The 17,761-nt window shown below is 45.5% G+C and overlaps 1 pseudogene; it reads left to right on the top strand.

Moving 5' to 3' along the window:
• The first annotated feature begins 1,284 nt into the window (after nt 1-1,284).
• Nucleotides 1,285-11,043, top strand: LOC144612476 (RNA-binding protein 8A pseudogene; annotated as a pseudogene).
• The last annotated feature ends 6,718 nt before the right edge of the window (nt 11,044-17,761 follow it).

The raw sequence follows: 17,761 nt of genomic DNA on the forward strand, positions 1-17,761 counted from the left end.
TCCTTCTACCACATTATGGACATTGAACTTTGTCTCAGCTACTGATGCACAACAATGCGCTACAATGCTGATAAATGTATTCTGCACTCTGTATTTTCCACTTTGCTCTATCTATTGTCACGAGTCACACAACGCTGGAAAAGGTCCTTCAGTCCAGCCTACTTATGCCGAACAATGTACCCCGTCTACACAAATCCCACCTGCCGCTTGTGGCGCTCATCAATCAGAAATCTTCCTATTTGTGTTTGCCCAAACATATTTTAAATGTTGTTATAGTTTCTACCTCAACTACCTCCTTTGGCAGCTCATTCAATACGTCCGCCACCCGCTGTGCGAATCCATGTACCTACCACGCTCTGAGTGGATCCATACACCCAGTCACCTCTGAACTCGAATATGAACCAATAGTATCCATATATGATATATGTAATCTGTTTTGATAGCATGCAGAACAAAGTTGTTTACTGTACCTCGGTACATATGACAACAATATCCCTAAACCTGAAGCTGAAACCTAAAGCGCCGATCATCTGCATTGTTTGAAACATCACGACACCAGATGAATGTTTCATAGGTTGCAGCGGCATTGCATCATCCATTGTTCCCGACGTGCAGTTCTACACACTTACATAATATGTTCGCACAAATTATTTGCTTTGTGTTTTCACAGAACTCGAATTCTCCAACTGAGAACGGAATTATGCCATGTGGCTTGATAAAATCTTATTCGTTCTCAGAAATGCACGGACAATTCAGTGTGATGGAAATAACCAACAATATTCAACGTGATATTCTTTATAATGAATTACAGTATATTCTGCATCCTCTATCTTCCTCTTCCCTCCATCTGCAGGACTGATTGTATCAATGTATGGCATATCTGAACTGAATGGACAGCGTGCATTTCGACCAAGCTCAAGCACGCCGACCAATGTACCCCATCTACACTAGTCACTCCGACACAACTTTCGCCACATTACCTTAAATCCTTCCCTTTCATGAGGCAGTCTAACTGTCTTTGAACATTTGTCATAATTTCCGCCTTAACTACTTACTTTCGGTGCAGAGATGAAGTCAACATTTATCTGCGGAGGAAGGGACTGTCAAAGGAACAATAATTGATGGGATCCTCCACTCTGTGCATGTTTGGAGGAACGACATGTTCCAAACACTTGGTCCGAGGGATAACCTCCCCGCTCCACCACTGGATGCTCGATTTTTAGCACCCACAGCCCACAATTAGCAAGGATAGGCGACACCTCCTTAAAAATAATAACTTCGAAGATGGAGCGCTGCAAGGATCCGTTCACAGTCCGCTATTCTAGCATTTACAGTCGCAACCGTGTGGCCATATTCGGCTCTAATTGCACCTACTCGTTTGCAGAAGACGTCATTGTGAATAGTGGGATGATGAGCAATGACGAGAGGAAGTACAAGAAGCAGATAGTGAACTTATTGACATGGTGGCATGCCAATAATGCCTCTTTCAATTTCAGCAAGACGAAGGAGATAGTTATTGGCCTCGGGGTGCAATGCCGAGTACTTACCCCAATCTGCATCAATCGCACTGGTTGGAAAATGGTTGAGAGCTCGAATTCCATGGCGTTAACATAACCAACGATATGTCGTGGAACAATCACTTTGATGCGAAACACAAGAAGGCACACCAATGCCTCTGATTCACAGGGATACTGTGAACATTGGCATGACCAAATTGATTATTATCAAACTTCGAGAGATGGACCATAGAACGCACATTATCGGATTGTATCATAGTTTGTTTAGCGACATTTCTGACAAGACCGGAGGAAATTGCAGAGTTGTATATGCAGCCCAATCCACCACGAATATCGATTTCCCTCTGTGACCAGGCTACTGCACGATACCCCTATGTGGATACCGTTCAATTCGTATCTGCCCCATTGGAAACAGTGGACTTTAAAAAAATGTTTCGTCACAATAATGTTAGAATTCTAAGAGCTGTATTCTGCATTCTCGATCGCGCGCTATTGTCATAGTGTCACACAGTAGGGGAATAGACCCTTCGACCAAGTTTGACCATGCCGCCCAATGTGCCCCATTTTACACCACTCCCACTTTCAGCGTTTGACCAAAATCACTCTAAACATTTTCTATCCATGCACCGGTCCAAATGTCTTTTAAATAATGTCATGGCTTGTGCCTCAACGATCTCCTTTGGCAGATCATTCTATATACCCACCATCCTCTGTTCAAATCCATATTCTCACCCTCAACGCGTGTGTGAATCCATAGACCCAGCACCCTCTGTCCTCGCGGCCGAACTGTTTGCATCTATGTCTGGTACATTTGACCAGTTTGAAAGGCATTAGAAACAAAGATTGTCATTGTTCTTGGGTACATGTGACAATAATGAACATAACCCAAAAGCTAAAACGCTATACGCTACATATCTTAATTGCTTACAACACAAACCAAGCGGCGTATTCTCTTGGTTTTTCGAAGGATTGCTTCATTCTTTGCACCACCTGCGCACCTTGGCACAGTTAAATAACATGTTTTGTACATGTAGGTGGGAATTTTATGCTTTACCCGTACCCTATATCAAACTTTATTCAGATAGGCACAGACGCAAAATAAAGCGTCTCATAGACCAGTGGTGAGTTCATCGAACAAGTCAGTTTAATAAAGGCCTTAGCGATGTACATCGAGGAACAGTGTGAGCAAGCTCAAGCTTCCTCAAACACTTACAGTAACTGTAGGATTCTTATACCCTCATGACACAATGGTTACCCGTGGAGTTGAAATAAACCATCATTACTCAATGTCCCTGTTCAACCTTTCATCGTTGTGTTTCCCCAAAGTTAACTTTAATCTTGGGTTTCTTGTATTTAGAAATCTCCCACCCACATATCTAACATGTAGACATCATAAATGTCCAGATTCACCTCGCCAAATGGAGTCCCTTCGTAAAGAAGATCATCTGTTAACCTTTGGGAGACTTACCTGCGAAGCAGAGAGACCAAAGCAGCTCTCACGCAAGATTGCAACAGATAAGAACCTAGACATAACTACAAAGGACTATGCTCCCCCGACTGATAAGAAAGCCTGCTTCTCAGCAGAATGTTTCAGCTTTAGCTATTTTAACTACATTCTACCTTGTGAACTTTCGCATCATGCACCCCCAGTATGTGAGCTCCAGTGATAACCAAACTATAACCTGATCATCTCCCTTATAATTCTCAAAATTCCCGACAACAGTGCACGTTTTTGTTTATGTTTATGCACAGCTCGAATTCTCTGACTGCACATATCAAGTTCCACGAAGAACGGAGTTATGCAATGCAGCTTGAGCAAATGTTATTCATTCTTACAAATTGACGGACAATTTAGAGTTTGGTACAAACAAAGAACAATGTTAGGGATGATATTCTATCTCATGAACTATATTCTGCCCTCTGTATTATCTCCGTTGCTCTGTCCAATGAATTTGTTTGAACTGATTGTATCTATTTATGGTATGTCTGATCTGAGTGGATAGGAGGCAACGCAGCTTTTCTTTGTGCCTCGGTACACGTGACGGTAATATTCCTCGCCTAACCTAACCAAACCCAAAGATCTGAGATAAGTATCAAATATGATCATGGCCGGAATGATCGTACTGTGATGGCGACTAAGATAGACACAGACGATGTTGACATTCAAGAGACGTGATGAATGGATGATAAGCACAAATAAACTGTTGGACCAATGCGAAGAGAAAGTGAAGACTGGGGCAGGAGGAGTAACACAGTAAAAATGCTGCTCCTGCATGGCAGACCGCAGTAATTGCCGGGCATCCATACGTACAAGAGGTAAACAGGAAATACTCAGATGACTCAGAAGATATCAGTGGAGAGAGAAAGGGCATCTAATGTCAGAAATGGATGATCTTATCAAAGTTCCGATGCTGGTGAAGCAAATGCACGATGTGATATCGTTTCGCAAAATACAAGCACGCAAACAGTGGTGTGGGACCGCACTCTGCATTAGAGTGTAAACTGGAGCGTCAGCGCACCTGAACATTGCTACAGAATCAGTTCCTGGCAAACGTTTATTGTTCTACACAAATAATGAAAGTTGGTCACCTATTTATGTCTTGCTACTTTCAAGATGGCAGCTATATTTCCAAACGTTGTGACTGTAGAAATGACATTTCGAATCAACATATCTCAAAGAAATCCTCTGATCGCCGTCTGAGTGTAAAGTCTTCCCTTCAGGTGCCTTGCAAATCATCCTCTCCCAAAATAAACCCATGACCACTGGTTTTTGATTCCCCGTGCTGGGTAAATGAGTGCGCATTCATCCGATCTATTACTCTTATACACCTTTATACACCCGTATAACTCCACCCAGCTTCCTGCGCTCCAAGGATTAAAGTCATCATCTCTCCATACAGCTCGGCTCATACAAGGATGGAATAGTGAAGCACTGCTCTAACTACTGACGGTGATAGCACAAATAGAGAAACGTGCACACACTGAACCAAGAGTCATAGGGTCACAGAGTAAAGAAACTGGCCAAGCACCTATCTATGTCGATGCTATCCATTTACTAAATACCATTTATTCGCACCTCATCCGCACAATATCATGCCCTGACACTATATGGTTAAGGAAGGCGGTCCTTACCTAAAAAACCTAGAGACTGAAGTGGAGATTTATCTCTCGGATGAAGGAGCTGCCAAAGGAACCACAATTGATCACATCATCTACGCTGTGCAGTTTGGAAGAATATAAGTGAATTGATTGACACTGTAAATATAGGATTCTGAGAGGCCTGGACGGGACAGATGTTGAAAGCATTGTACAACCGATATATGGGTGTTGACTTTAGGATACAAGTTTCAGAGTAAGTATTTACCATCGAGTGACTTGTGATGGGAAGTAATTTACGTTTGCAAATATATCTGAATCTCCAGTACCACAGAAAATTAGTCATGATAACTCATTGTGTTCAAACATAGCTGGAGAGAATGTGTTTGTAGACAATAGGCTAATGAAGGCTAATGTGACCAGCTATGGATTAATATAAGTTCAAGGTCAGTTCCCGTTTAATATTGAAAATAGGAACAGCATCGCGCTTTAAATTATGCATTCGGCAGTGTACATTTATGTGATCGGGGATGGAGTGTCTATTATCTCGAAACGTCGGGACAGAGGTTTCTTCACCTATTCTACCCCTGAATGCTCGACTTTATCACCAAAAGTCCTCAGTCGGTGAGGACAGGTTACACTTCCTCCAGAATAATTCCGGAGCCCTTCAAGGATTCGTTTTCAGTCCACTGCTATACCTCCTTTACCTGGAGTACATGCCCAAATCTGCACCAATTGTTTGGAGTTGAAAATAGTTGAGAACAAGTTGAATGCGTTACACTTACCAACAATCTGTCGCGGGGCAAGAACATCGATGCGACATCAAAGAAGGCACACTAACACCTCTACTTCAGGTGGAGTCTGAGGAAATGTTGCCTGTCAACCGTAGCTCTTACAGTGTTCTCGTGAGGTACTGTAGACAGCAAACGGTCGGGTTGGACCACATTTTGGATCGGGAACATGCGAAGAGAAAGTGAAGACTGGGTCAGGGGGAGTAACATAGTAAAAATGCTGCTCCTGCATTGCAGACCGAAGTAATTGCCGGGCATCGACACATACAAGAGGTAAATAGGAAATACTCAGATGACTCAGAAGACACCAGTGGAGCGAGGAAGAGCATCTAATGTCGCAAATGGATGACCTTGTCAAAGCTCCGATGTTGGTGAAGCAAATGCACGATGTGATATCGTGTCGCAAAATACAAGCACGCAAACAGTGGTGTGGGACCGCATTCTGCATTAGAATGTAAAATGGTGCATCAGCGCACCTGAACATTGTTGCCGAATCAGTTCCTGACAAGCATTTATTGTGCCACACAAATAACTAAAGTTAGTCACCTATTTATCTCTTTCTACTTTCGAGATGGCAGCTATATTTGCAAACGTTGTGACTGTAGAAATGCCAGCTTCGAATCAACAAATCTCACCGATCTCCTCTGATAGCTCGTCTATGCACGGTTCACCGTCTGAGTGTAAAGTCTTCCCGTCAGGTTCCTTGTAAATCTTCCCCTCCCACCATAAACCTCTGGTGTTTGATTCCCCGTGCTGGGTAAAATACTGCGCATTCATCCCATCTATTACCCTTACACACTTTTACAGTTCCACGCGGCTTCCTGCGCTCCAATGAATAACCTCCTACTCTCTCCCTATAGCTCAGCCCATACAATGAAAGAGTAGCGAAGCCCTGCTCTAACTAGTGACGGTGATACCCCACAAATGGAGCAACGCGCACACACTCGACCGAAAATTAGTGAAGATAACTCATTACGTTCAAACAGGGCTGGGTCAAATGTGTTTGCAGACAACAGGCAAATGAAGACTAATGTGACCAGCTATGGATTAATATAAGTCCCAGGTCAGTTCCCTATTAATATTGAAAATAGGAATCGCCTCACGCTTTAAATTATGCATTCAGCAGTGTACGTCTATGTGATAGGGGTTGGAGTGTTGATCTTCTAGAAACGCAGGGACAGAGACATCTTCACCCACCCTACCGTTAATGCTCGATTTTAGCACCAACAGTCCTCAGTCAGTGAGGACAGGTTACACTTCCTCCAGAATAACACCGGAGCCCTGCAAGGATTCGTTTTCAGTCCACTGCTATACCTCCTTTACCTGGAGTACAGGCACAAATCTGCACCAATTGTATCGAATTGAAAATAGTTGAGAACAAGTTGCATGCGTTACACTTACCAACACTCTATCGCCGGGCAAGCACATTGCTGCGACATCCAAGAAGGCGCACTAACGCCTCTACTTCATGTGGAGTCTGAGGAAATGTTACATGTCAACAGTAACTCTTACAGTGTTGTCGGGAGTTACCGCAGACAGCATACTGTCGGGTTGGACCACATTTTGTATCGGGTACATGTCTGTCTAGAAGGCGAGAAATTGCAGGGAGTTATAAATGTAGGTTACTCCATCACACGGACCAGACGTTCCACCATTGACTCCATCTACACATCACGTTGTCTCGAACAGAAAACGGCCAACGTAATCGAAGGATTGTCCAAACCTGTCTGTTCTTCTTTCCCCTACTCAAGTCATGCACAAGGTATAGAAGCTTCTCAGCGAACACTACCGGATAAAGCAGTAGCTTATTTTCCTTTGTTATCCGGGTTCTGAACGGTCCCTCCATATACTAGGGTACTGTTCAATTCGCCTCGACACCATTACGGATATCAGAAGGTATATCAAAATTCTGGAATAATTTAGCGGGTCAGGCAGCATCTCAGGAGAAAATGAATAGGTAACGTTTCAGGTCGAGGCCCTTCTTCTGACTGATGTGTGGCGAGGGGACGGGGCAAAGATAGGATGCAGTAGGAGACAGGAAGACAGTGCGAGAACTGCGAAGGAGACGGGAAAGAGAGCGAGAGACGAAGTATCTGAAGTGGGGTACCGCAAGGCTCAGTGCTGGGACCCCAGCTATTTACAATATATATTAATGAGTTGGACGAGGGAATTGAATGCAACATCTCCAAGTTTGCGGATGACACGAAGCTGGGTGGCAGTGTTAGCTGCGAGGAGGGTGCTAGGAGGCTGCAACGTGACTTGGATAGGTTAGGTGAGTGGGAAAATGCATGGCAGTTGCAGTATAATGTGGATAAATGTGAAGTTATCCACTTTGGTGGCAAGAACAGGAAAGCAGACTATTACCTGAATGGTGGCCGATTAGGAGAAGGGGATATGCAACGAAACCTGGGTGTCGTGGTACACCAGTCATTGAAAGTAAGCATGCAGGTGCAGCAGGCTGTGAAGAAAGCGAATGGTATGTTGGCATTCATAGCGAGGGGATTTGGGTATAGGAGCAGGGAGGTTCTGCTGCAGTTGTACAGGGCATTGGTGAGACCACACCGGGAGTATTGCGTACAGTTTTTGTCTCCTAATCTGAGGAAACACATTCTTGCCATACAGGAAGTACAGAGAAGGTTCACCAGATTGAATCCTGGGATGGCAGGACTTTCATATGAAGAAAGACTAGATAGACTCGGCTTGTACTCACTGGAATTTACAAGATTGAGGGGTGATCTTATTGAAACTTACAAAGTTCTTAAGGGGTTGGACAGGCTAGATGCAAGAAGATTGTTCCCGATGTTGGGGAAGTCCAGAACGAGAGGTCACAGTTTAAGGATAAGTGGGAAGTCTTTTAGGACCGAGATGAGAACGTTTTTTTTCACACAGAGAGTGGTGACTCTGTGGAATTATCTGCCACAGAAGGTAGTTGAGGCCAGTTGATTGGCTATATTTAAGAGGGAGTTGGATGTGGCCCTTGTGGCTAAAGGGACCAGGGGGTATGGAGAGAAGGCAGGTACGGGATACTGAGTTGGATGATCACCCATGATCATATTGAATGGCGGTGCATGCTCGAAGGGCCGAATGGCCTACCATGCACCTATTTCCTATGTTTCTATGTTTCTTAGTTAATGAAATCAATGTCCATACCGCTGGGGTGTAAGCTGTCCAAGCGATATACCCTCTGTCATTGCGGATACTCGAAATGATCGCACTGCAATACGTACCTGCAATACTTGCGGATACTAGAAATTATCGCACTGCAATACGTACTGAAATGATGCACTGCAATACGTACCAATGCTTCGAACTATATACTACACTCTGTATCTTCCACATTGCTCTATCTCTTGTCATAGAGTTATCCAATCCAACAGCACGATAACAGGCCTTCCAGCCAGATTGTCCATGCGGACCAATGTGCCCCATGTACACTAATCCCTCATCTCCATCTTTCATCCATATTACTCTAAATCTTTCCGATTCATGAAGGAGTCTTACTGTCCTTGTCACAATTTTCGCCTCAAATACCTCCCCTGGAAATTCATTTTCTATGTGATTCCATATCTCCACCATCTTATGTCTTCGAGTTTGAAATGCTACTGTCTATATATCACCAAGATATCACCAAATTAAATTTTCTTGGTTCTAAGTATTAAGTTAAATTTATTTTCATTAATATTGTGGACACAGTACAGTTCTATTGTTTGCAAATGCCTAATCTCTGCTTCCATGAATTTTTAAAATAAAACCAGAAGCGATACAACTCGTTAAGGTGAAATTAAAGTTAACAGAGAAAGCAAACAACAGTTTTAAATATGATCAATTGGCCAGATACGGATCTCTAGCGCAAATATTCAATCAGTAACATCCAAAGTTTAAAGATCACGAAGCAGCAACTCTTAAAGAAATAGTCATAAATGTCAACTATCAACATCCAAGAAGTTGAACAAAAATAATTGTTTGCAAACATTTTATATAGTAAGAGATCGCAGGGTTATGAACACTGCCCAGTCTAACATCCAGAATCTGCCTGCTAAAATGGCGCTGACATTTACCCATGCCCTACTACGGTTTTCATAGTCCAGTGGTCTGGCTTGGCACTCTAGTATCTTTGGAATCTTTGCTCCATCATGGTCTGCTTAGGCTAAGCCACCAAGCACGACATCCGGCGGTTGCAACGGATCATTCGCACAGCTGAGAAGTTTGTTGGCGGAAACTGCTCCCCACTGATGAACTGTACACTGCAAGCGCAAGGAAGCGAGCGGGAAGATCACCTCTGACCCCTCTCACCCTGGCCACAAACTCTTTGAAGCACTTCCCTCTGGAAGGCGACTCCGGACTGTCAAATCAGCCACAGCCAGACATAAAAATAACAATTTTCCACTGGTGGTAGTTCTACTCAATAACCATAGTCTGTAGTTTCTTTTTTGCTCTGGTTTATTTTCACCCACATGTTGATACCGTAATGGTGTATACTTATTGGTTTGATATGTTTATGCTTTATTCTTAATAGTTAACTGTATTGTTGTATTGTCATTTGTGAGCGGAGCACCAAGGCAAATTCCTTGTATATGCATACTTGGCCAATTAACATTCATTCATTAATTAATTAATTAATTCATTCATTCATTCATTCATTCATTCATTCATTCATTCATTCATTCATTCATCCAATCGGCACTGACCGACGATCCCCGTACACTAACACTATCCTGCACACACTCGGGGCAATTAACAATTATATCAAGCCAATTAATCTACAAACTTGTACGTCTTTGGAGTGTGGGAGAACGTGCAAACTCCGTATGGACAGCACCCGTGGTCAAGATCGAAGGCGGGACTCTGCAGGGCCGGATTAAACTAGTCCGGGGCCCGTAGCAAATGGTACTTTTGCTACAGTTAATCCGACCCTGTATCTAGGGGTTGCCAACATCCTCACACCAAAATAAAGGACAAGGTGACGTTGCAGCCCCGCCCCCCAATGGCGTCCGCCGGGGCCGGGAGGCGGGTTAACGCAAAACTCCGCTAGGCGGCGCCCGGAACTCCACTGCACGGAGGTAGATACAAAATGCTGGGGTAACTCAGCGGCTCAGGCAGCATCTCGGGAGAGAAGGAATGGGTGACGTTTCGGGTCGAGACCCTTCCGAAGGGTCGCCCATATTCTGCTGGACCTCCATGAAGCGGACGGCGAAGACTTCGCCATCGACGACGAGGGCGACTAAAGTATCCGAGGAAGGCGCTCGATCCAGGCTGCGAGAAGACTACGACACCGTGGATCAAGACGGCGACGAGCCGGGCCCTCGACGCTCGGTGGAGGGGTGGATCCTGTTTGTGAACGGGGTCCACGAGGAAGCCGCCGAGGAGGAAGGACATCCACGACATGTTTGCCGAGTGCGGTGCGATCAAGAACCTGCACCTCAACCTGGACCGACGCACTGGCTACCTCAAGGGCGACGATCTGATGGAGTACGAGACCTGGGCTACAAGGAGGCGCAGGCGGCAATGGAGGGTTTGAACGGTTTCCAGCTGGCCGACAGCCCATCAGCGTGCACTGGGTATTCGTCAGGGATCCCTCCAGGAGTAAGAGGCGGAGTGGCCGCAGGACAACCCGGAGCCCGGACAGGAAGCGTCTCTGAACCTGGACGGAGTTTTGAGCGACCGGTGGGGCGGAGTGGCCCGCACGGCGCCGGGGAACGAGACTCGCCCGCAGATCGCCGTTCCCAAACTGAGCAGTGCGTGACAGGGGCCGTTTAATCTCAGTCGGAACAGCCGTGGGGCTGGGGAGATGGTGGGGGGGGGGGGAGAGTAAAGTTGGCTTATGCAAAACAACACTCAGAAATAAAGTATTTTAGTTTAAAAAAAATCTTCAGCCTGAAGAAGCATTTAGTGCGGGGCCCTCGAAAATGCTACTTTTGCTACTCGGTTAATCCGGCACTGGGTCTCTGGAGCTGCAAGGCAGTAACTCGACCGCCTCTCCAACGTGCCGCCCCAAGTCTGCAGCGTTCAAGTCAAACTATGCTGTATGGCACAGGAAATCTACGTGACCATCGCAGAGCCATTGAGGTTGCCTGGAGGGAATTTCGGAGCAAGCTGGATAGTTAAGACAGTGAGACGGATACCCGCAGATTGTGGCAAGGCTTTCACGCCCGAACGGGCTACAAATCGAAGGCGGGCAACATCGATGGCAACAAAGAGACCCTCCCCGAAGAGCTCAATGCATTCTCCACCCGCTTTGACCAGATGTCTGGAGGAATGTCACCGTCCAGGGAGTCTCTGGTGTACCCGCACCAACGGTTACTGAGGCAGGCGTAAGATCGGCCATCCTGAGGGTGAATCTGTGGAGGGCAACTAGCTCGGATACAGTCTCCTGCTGTACACTCAGGACTGTGCTGCCAAATTCGGCAAAAACCACCTCTACAAGTCTGCAGGTGACAACTCTGTGGTGGGCGAATCATGAACAATGACGACACGGAGCACAAGAGGAAGACGGGGTGCTGAGCAACACAGTGGGTGTCAGGAGAGCATCCTCTCACTCAAAGCCAGCAAGATGAAGGAGATAGTTATTGTCTGCAGGAATCTTGATGGAGCACCCTGCCCCAATTTGCATCAATGGGGCCAAAGTGGAAATGGTTGAGAACTTGAAATTCCATGGCATTAGTATGACCAATGATCTGTCGCGCACCGACCATATTTAAGCGTCAGCCAAGAAAGCACATCACTAGGAATCTGATGAAATTCGGCATGCCTCCAATGATTCTTACACACTTCAGGGTTCGGTGCTGTGCCCAATGCTGTTTGACGTCTATGTCAATGGTTTGGATCAGAATGTACAAGACATCACTAGTAAGTTTGCAGATGTCACTAACGTTGGTGCTATTGCAGATAGCGAAGATAGTTGTTAAGAATGACAACTGGACCTTGATCAGTTGGGCTGGTGGGCTGAGGAATTGTTGACGAAGTTTAATGCAGATAAGTATGAAGTTTTGCATTTGGAGAAGTCAAACCAGCGCACGGGTTACATAATGAATTGCAGGGCTCCGCGGAGTGTTGTAGTGAAGAGGGATCCAGTAGTGCAGGTACACAGCTCCTTGAAAGTGGCTTGACAAGTAGACAATGTGGTCAAAAAGGAATTTGGCACATTGGCCATCATCAATCACAGTATTGAATATCGATGTTGGGAGGCTATGTTGCAGTTCTACAAGACATTGGTTGGGTCTCAGAGTATTGTGTTCCGTTTTGGTCATCCTGTTGGAGGAAAGATTGTGTTAAGATGGAACGGATACAGAGCAGATTTACTCTGATGTCGCCAGCACTCGAGTATTTGAGCGATACAGAGAGGTTGAGGAGGTTAGGACTTTATTTATTGGAAAGCAGGAGGATGAAGGATGATCTTTCGGGGTACACAAGATCATGAGAGGAATAGATTGTGTCAATGCACAAACTTTTTAATCAGAGTAGGGGAATCGAGAACCAGAGGACATCTTTTAAGGTGACCGATGGGAGATTTCAACAACGCAGGTTGGTGTGCGGATCGAGCTGTCGGAGGAGGTAGATGAGGCAGGTGCTATCTATAGACAGGTACATAGATAGGTTAGGGTTAGACGGATATTGTTCTAATCTGGCAGGTGGGCCTGGCGTCGATGATTCGTGTTGCTCAGCAGGGGCAAGTTGGGTGAAAGGGCGTGTTTGCCCGCTGTATGACTCTCTTATTCAAGGTTCAAGGTCAATTTATTGTCACATGTACCAATTCACGTACAGTGAAATTCGAATTACCAAACAGCCATACTAAAAAAAAGCAACAAGACACACAACTAAATAAAAGTTAACATAAACATCAACCACAACGGATTCCCCGTCTGAGTATATCCTGTCTTTCTCCTCTGTTTTAGAAGCGTGGCAATTTCTACGATCTGCTTTACATTGTCAACGATTTTACTGTGTTGCTCCCATATTCCATGTTCACACCTTCTATTTGCATTAGTCTAACAGTTCATTTATTGTTTACAAGCATTCATCACCTTCTCCTGCACACCAGCATCGGCTCCAATTTTAGTCTCCATCAGATTACGAACATTACTGCTCTGGTCATGGTTCTTACCCACCTCAAATTATTTGGTTTGGTTCGCTTAGGTCAGGTTTATATGTGTCATGGGTACTGGAGTAGAGTGGAATTATCCCAACTTTTTTCAGATGTACCATATATATATGCAAACAGTTTATTCGTGTACAATAGATAGAGCAAAGAGGAAGATACAGAAGTAAACTGTAGTTCATGATATAGAACAACATGCTGCATATTGTACTTTAATTTCTTCAAACCCTGATTTATCCGTAAATTTGCAAGAATGAAAAACATCTGTACTAGCCGCGTTGCATAATTCCGCTCAACGTTTGTCCTAAGAAACGGAAATGGACAGTTGAGAATACGAGTTTTGTGAAAACACAAAAGATTCATTCGAGCAGATGCAGTAATTCTCATTTAACTGTGGGAACGCAGATTTTGAGAGGCAGATGATGCAATATTTCCATGACCTTTGAAACATCCCACTGGCTTGGCGGAGTTGTATGATGCGAGGCACAGAGGGTTGCAGGTGTTGGTTTAGGATTAGGATTATTATTGTTACGTGGGGTACAGTGAATGAAGAAACTGTGCTTTGCATGTTATCCAGGCAACCAGATATTCCATGCATAGGTACAATGAGTTCGACCTCAAGTACCATAGATAGAGCAAAGGGGAAGATGCAGAGTGCGGATACAGTTTCAGCAATATAGCGCATCAGCTCCAGTGACAAAGTTCAATGCCGTCGATTAGGAAATGTTAATTAAACAGTACAATCGCTTATAGAAGGACCCTTAAGAAGCCCAATAGCGGACGTGAAAAAGCTGCTGGTTGTGCGCGCTTTCACGCATGTGTACTTTCTGCCGACTGGAGCAGGGAGAAGAAGGAATGGTCTGAGTGAACGGGTCTTTGGTTACATTGGCGGCTTTTCCGAGGCAGCGTAAAGTGTAGATGGAATCAGTGGTGAGAAATCTGGTCTGTGTAATGGACTGGGCTACATTTACCAATCTCTGCAACTGCTTGGGTTCCAAGGCACAGATTTTCACAAAACAAGCTGTGATGCATCCCTACATAATGCTTTCTATGGAGCATCTATAGAAGTTTGGAAGAGTCACTGGAGGCATGCCAATTTTTCCTCTATCTCTTCGGTATAGAAAGTGGTCTGGGGGCCTTCTGGCCTGTTGTATCCATGTGCTGGTCCACGACATATCTTTGGTGATATTAACTCGAAGAAACGTGATGCTCGCTAACATTTCCTTTTCAGCATCATCGTTGCTGATTGTAGCACGCACTTCAACATGTTTCCTGAAGTCAATGACTAGCTCTGGCTGACAGTGAGGGAGAGGTTATTGTCCTGATACCACGTTTATTCGTTGTCTATCTCCAACGGGAAACAAAGGCACACAAGCACAATGCTAAGCTCAGGTTTGTTTAGACATTCAATCATAATTATCACACTGGTCTTGGTCTCTCATACATTTCCATAACTGGTCATATTAGTTTTCCATATTGTCCATTAAAATATTCTACCCAAAAGACGTTAGTGCGCCTTCGGGTTGTTGCTTCCGTGTGTTTGATCCAGGATATGCCTTGATAGTATTAACACCAACGGGATATTTCAACCATTTTCACTTCTGCACCATTGATGCTGATTTGGCATGTATTGTACCTTGCTTCCTGAAGTCAATAACTAGCTCCTGTATCCTTCCGGAATCGAGGGAAAGATCATTGTCTTGGCACCATGTGTCTTAGTTCTGTATCTCTTTCCGGTACTCCCTATTGTCATTCTTCCTGATTAGACCCATTACGGTGACGTTGTGTGAAAACCTGTAGATGTAATTAAAGATAAATCTGTCCGTGCAGTCGAGAGTGTAAAGGTAGTATAGCTGGGGACTGAGGATGCATCATTGCAGGGCACCGATGTGGAGAGTTATTATGGAGGAGATGGTGTCCATTATCCGCACTGTCTGTGGTCCTTGGGCATTAGAGCCTTGGAAGCAGTGGCGGAGGCGAGCAGATTCCTAGGTCTCGTAGTTTGGAGATAACAGCCACTCCTTCCCCAGCAGGCACAGGTACACACCGTCACACGCACAATGCCTAGCTCAAGTATGTTTGGAATACAAGATCATAATTACAATCTATTCTTGGTTTCATGTTCATTTCCACCCAGGTCACATTAGTTTTAATTTCCCTATTTTTCACAAAGATCTTCGCCCCAACCCTGTCTGCATTTCATAAATGGTCATTCTTGTTTTCTGGGGTAGATAATACTGTCTACGATTCAGATACATTACGAGAATATTTTACATCAGTCACTCCAAGGTGAATTCTTATCCTAAACGATAACCCGAACGTGATCATCCATAGGCGACTGTAATTCTCTCAACATCTATCCTGCAAAGTTCTCGCAGAAGTCTCGATGTCGGGGTCAATGCATTCACTTATCGTTCTTACGAGCTGCACAGAATGGATGATCTGATCAATTGTTCGCCTTTGGATGATCTGATCAATTGTTCGCCTTTGAGAGCGACGGATAAGTCACGAATTCTGCCTCTGCCCCGAGTCGAAGGTAAGTATCCCGTTCTTTAAAAGAGATAGAGCCAGGCCATAATATTCTGCGGACTATGTTCTGGTAAATGGGATTTAGTAATTGGACAGCATACACACAGACAGTTTTTCGGCCTATGTCTATGCTGTGTGACTCAATGGCTATTGGGCCGGTGTGTGCACGTTTCTCCACACATGGTATCGCCGTCAGTAGTTATAGCAGGGTTCACCACTATTTCCTTGTAAGGGCAACTCGGCAGTTGCAATAGACAGCCAGGATTGGTTATTGAATTACCTTTATTGTCATTCAAAATAAATTGAACGAAAATCATTTGCCACGCAGCCACAAAAGTACAGAGTAAAAGACGCAAGACACACAATTTTAACACAAACATCCATCACAGTGACTCCTCCAGACACCCCCTCACTGTGATGGAAGGCAAAAAAAACTTCTCTCTTCCCCCATGCTTCTCCCACGGACAGATAGTTCGACCTCTGCCGAGGCGACCGAGGCTTCCGACAAGGAGATGGAAGGTCCCGCGGCCGAGCCGTGCCGGGCGATGGAAGGTCCCGCGGCCGAGGCGTGCCGGGCGATGTACCGAGTTACAACGAAAAGCGTGGTTTTGCGTGCCATCCACTCAGATGAGTCATACTATACTTGGGCACAACCGACAATTTCCTGTCGTCTCGGGCAGAACTATATCCAAACCAGGCTGTGATGCATCCCGACCGTGTGCTTTCAATGGTGCATCTGGAGATGTTTCTGGAAGTTTTGTCCGACTCCTCCGGAAGTCGAGTGTGTCTTCTTGGTTGTGTTATCTGTGTGGTTGATCCAGGACACATCGGTGGTAATATTTACCGCAAACAACTTGGGTCGCAACTATTTCCAATTCCGCGCCATTAATCCTGATTTACGCATATACTCCACATTGCGTCCAAAAATTAACAACTAGCCCCTTCCTCTTGATGACATTGAGGGAGAGCCTATTGTTCTGACACAATGTGAGTAAGCTCACTATCTCTTTCATGAACTCCGCCTCATCATTGTCCCTGATCCGGCCCATCACAGGGTTGTCGTCAGTTAACCTGTTGACGAAATTAGAGAGAACAGTGGAAAGTGTGAAGAGGGAATCGTAGGGGACCGATATATCATCCTTGCAGGGCGCCGGCGTTGAGAGTCTTTATGCAGGGGATGTTGTCACCTATCGTCACTGACTGAGGTCCGAGGGCCATCGAGCCGAGGAAGCAGTGGCAGAGGGCGGAACACATATCTAGGCCCTGGACACAGGTACGCACGGCCACACTGCCGCAACCCCCTCCCCATCCTACACTGCGGACACAGGTGCACACGTCCACACGGCCACAAACCCCTCCCCTCACCACCCTCCACTGCGGACACAGGTACACACGACCACAAGGCCACACCACCCGTCCCCACCCCCCGTCCCCACCCCCCACCCACCCCCCACTGTGGACACAGTTACACACGGCCACAAACTCCTCGCCTCCCCACTCCCCATTGTGGATACAGGTACACACGGCCACAAACCCCTCCCCTCCCCACCCTCCACTGCGGACACAGGTGCACACGTCCACACGGCCACTAACCCTTCCCCTCCGCACCCCCACCCCCACTGTGGACACAGGTACACACGACCACACGCACACAATGTCAAGCTCAGGCCTGTGCAGGCCTTTACTACCATAATTATCCAACTGATCCTGGTCTGGAGTTAGTTTCCATACCT

This window comes from Rhinoraja longicauda, unplaced genomic scaffold, assembly GCF_053455715.1.
Source record: "Rhinoraja longicauda isolate Sanriku21f unplaced genomic scaffold, sRhiLon1.1 Scf000045, whole genome shotgun sequence".
In the NCBI taxonomy this organism is placed as follows: Eukaryota; Metazoa; Chordata; class Chondrichthyes; order Rajiformes; family Arhynchobatidae; genus Rhinoraja; species Rhinoraja longicauda.